This window comes from Eumetopias jubatus, unplaced genomic scaffold, assembly GCF_037043125.1.
Source record: "Eumetopias jubatus isolate StellerSeaLion01/CBP00866 unplaced genomic scaffold, mEumJub1_p1.0 scaffold_11, whole genome shotgun sequence".
NCBI classification, from domain to species: domain Eukaryota; kingdom Metazoa; phylum Chordata; class Mammalia; order Carnivora; family Otariidae; genus Eumetopias; species Eumetopias jubatus.
Window position 1 is genome coordinate 8460311 of NW_028274817.1, and position 3665 is coordinate 8463975.

Consider the following 3665-nt stretch of genomic DNA (forward strand, 5'->3'; position numbering starts at 1 on the left):
AATTAGGCTCGTGATGACAAAAGAGTTACTTATAATATTTTTGTCTTGAGCTCAAGCTGGTACAAATTCATATGCAATTCAGTAAGAAAAACCTCTCCTTAGAAAGAATGGAGAAACTTGGGCTGACATTGATTAAGTAGCAACAAATGATGTCACTTAATTTTTAAATTTTATTTTCATTAAATACTCATGAGTATATTGCTAATTCATTTCAGAAACAAAACTATAGACTGGTTTATCAAGTGTTAAAAAGAGCAAAAGGCCTAAAATGGAGCCACTTTCCTAAGCCCCACCAAGACTTAATACCTAATCTAATTGCAGTATCAGCCTCTCCCAAGAGTGAAATTTCAAACCAATCAATCTGGAATTTCCTGATCAGCACTAGTGAAGTAATTGGCAAGGTAAGACCCCCATGCCCTGCCCCTTAAGGGAAGGTGAACTTGCCCAAAACAATTTTCTTTTCTTCTGCTAATAATCTCTTCTCCTTCTCCCACCCTGTATCTGTCTATAAAATCCTTCTGTTTTGTACAGCTCCTTGGAATTCCTTTCTACTTGCTAGATGGGATGCTGCCCGATTCATTAGTCGTGGAGTAAAGCCAATTAGATCTTCAATTACTCAGTTGAATTTTGTTTTTTGAACACAAGTTTAATGCATTAAGGTACTAGCCCAGGAAAATCTGTGAACCACAGCTTGAGAAACACTCCTCGAGAGCTCTAAAATGTATGTAGAGGGCATGCCCATCCGTTTTCTCCAGTTGTTCCTTACTATCATTTGTATCTTAGCTCCATCCCAGATTTGTTTGCATCCTTTTCATTTACTGATATTCATAGCGGCTTTTGATTTTTAAGTTGAGGAGGGAGGCATTCTCCTTGGTGTCTGGGAGTCTACAGAGACGTGGAGAATCAATGGCTAGTTTCCCATCAATGCAGTGGATACTTTGACTCAGATCCCCTGTGCAGGCACCATCTTCAGATACTTGGAGTTAGGCTGCTGGAAGCTCGCAGTTGCTTCTTCCCATTGGAAGTTGCCCTGGGTTATACCCGCTCCTGGGGGCTGAGTAACTGGCTAATTAGGGATACAAAAACTGGACAGCCTTGCCTGAATTCAGGACAATTCTGAAAGGGCCACCCCGACTCTGGAGCCCTCATAGAATCACCCGAGGCCCCACTTACAACCACATTGCAGGTTGGCATCTTCCACTGCTCAACTCTACCTCCCTCAACTCCTCACAGGCCTACCACCTGTCAAAGACAGAATGCAAGGCTCCTTCTATGCAGGCATGGGGGCGCGCTGGGAAGGCAGGGCGCGGGCGGGGGGGGGGGCAGGGGGCAGCACCGCAGTGCGCAGGCGCAGCCGCGTGGGTGGGTCAGCTTCAGGGCCCTGAGAGATGTCGAAAACTCTTAGGCATGGTCTCTTCCTGTGTCAAAGTGGGTAACGGGAAGCGCTTGACCTATACCTCTCTACGTCAGGTTCCTGCACAGCCAGCTGTGGGACCTGGGGGACTCCCACTGATGCCCAGGAGAGTTTGGAAGTTGCAATCCAGTGCCTGGAGACTCCCTCGGGGCTGACGGTGTATGGCAGGGGCCTCGCACTCCCTCGGACTCTTCCGGAGATATTTGAAGCTACCGCCACCCGCAAGGAGATGCTGCAGGACGTGAAGTGCCCCGGAACAAACTCCGCCTTCAGAGGAATGCTAGGCTGAGACACAGTGCCCCCAAACCGAAGGAAACTTAGAAAACGTTGAGGCTGCCGTGCACTTCTACGGGAAAGCCTTTGAGCTGAACCGAGCCAATGCCATCTGTTTCTGTAACAGAGCCATGGCCTCCAGCAAACCCAGGAGCTACGCGGGGGCGGGGCAGGACAGTGAGTGGGCCGACTGCATAGACCCGTTCTACAGCAAAGCCTGCGGGGGACGGGCCTAGCGCTCTCCAGTTCAAAAGAGCACAGCCAAGCCCCTAGGACAGGTAGGCTTTGGAGCTGGATCCCCACAACGGACCCCACAAGTTGAACTTCAAGATGGCAGAGCTGAAGCTTAGAGCGAGTCCCATGGGAGGTGTCGGCGGCTTTGACAGCACCAGCCTGCTGAACAACCCAGGCTTCATGAGCATGGCACCAAACCTGATGAACAGCCCCCAAGTTCAACAGCTGTAAGTGACAACCATTCTCTGAGTCTTCTTGTGGTTAAATTTCTTTTTTTTTTCTATTGTGGCAAAATGCACGTAACATAAACCTTAACCATTTTAACTATTTTAAGGTTTACAACTCAGTGCTATTAAGTGCATTCCTTGTGCAACCATCACCACCATCTAATTCCAGAACATTCCATCACACCAAAAAGAAGCTCTGTCCCCATTATAGTCACTTTCCAGCCCCCTCCCCAAGTCCCTGGCAACCATAACCTCTCTTTCTGTCTCTGTGGATTTGGTTGTTGTGGACATTTCACATAAATGGAATCACACAGTTAAAAAAAAAAGAAAATACACATGGCAGTTAAGGAGATGCCTTCATTCTGGCTATTACAATAGGTAGAATATTCATTAATGAGAAACAAAGAAAAAGAAAGGACTGGAGTTTTATAAAGGCAGGAGACAAGGGAATCATTTGCTTTATATAGGAGTATTATAGAGGCTGAGAGGAAGTGTAGCGACGGCTTCATCTGGGTATATGCAAATAGGCCAGGCTGAGGTGGTCCTTTGCGGTTAGCAAAGGAGCAAAAAAAGAGTGGTGGTGGTAGTGGTCAGGTTCCTAACTGCCATTGCCTTCTGGGAACCTAGGGCTCAGGTAAAGTTCAACACTGTCACTTTCAGGAGCTTTCCCCAGTCAGCCTCCAGTAAGCAACTCTCTATCTCAGAATCTGTTTCCAGAGAACCACTCAAAGACAGTCTGCCATCTGGCCCTTTGGATGGGTTTGAGCTCCTCTGGTTAAAAGAGTTTGGGCACCAGAAATCTATAGAATTGCATTTATTTATTTATTTATTTGACAGAGAGAGACAGTGAGAGAGGGAACACAAGCAGGGGGAGCGGGAGAGGGAGAAGCAGGCCTTTGGACTCCCTGCTCGATCCCAGGACCCTGGAATCAGGGTCTGAGCCAAAGGCAGACACCTAATGACTGAGCCACCCAGGCTCCCCTAGAATTGCATTTTTATGAGATAATCGACGAGATTCTGGGCAAGCAAGGAGTGAGGTTCCAGCCAAAGTCTTCAAAACTCGTTGTGTGCATTGAGACTGACTGCAGGCTGCGCTGCTTCAGGGCCATGTTGAGACCCTGAACTGAAGTTCATGGAGGCTTTTCTTACAGCAGTGCTCTAATGGGAACTTGGAAAAGCACCTACATATAGCAGCCTTGGTGTGGACCTTGGGTCTTGCAAGATGGGTAGTGATAATTGTGAAGCCTTTTCCCACTGGCTTGGAGGGCAGCCACCTGGGAGAGATAAAGCAAAGAAGTACAAAGCAGACTCTATGTGATGCCTGCAACTGAAAGTCTTGTGAGGGGCCTTGGAAAGTACCCCAAGATATACAGAGGGAACATTTTTGAAATAGAGGTTGGATTTCCAGCAACCAGGTTGGTGGAGGCTTAAGCTCCATGCTTTGGTCATGAAAAATAAAAATAACATTTCAGATTGGTGAGGTCTGGGATATCTGTGTTATGTTAAGGTATCTTTAA

General features: G+C 47.3%; 1 pseudogene; it reads left to right on the plus strand.

Annotated features, from left to right (window-relative positions):
* Positions 1 to 1280: 1280 nt before the first annotated feature.
* Positions 1281 to 2152, plus strand: LOC114224612 (small glutamine-rich tetratricopeptide repeat-containing protein alpha pseudogene; annotated as a pseudogene).
* Positions 2153 to 3665: the final 1513 nt, after the last annotated feature.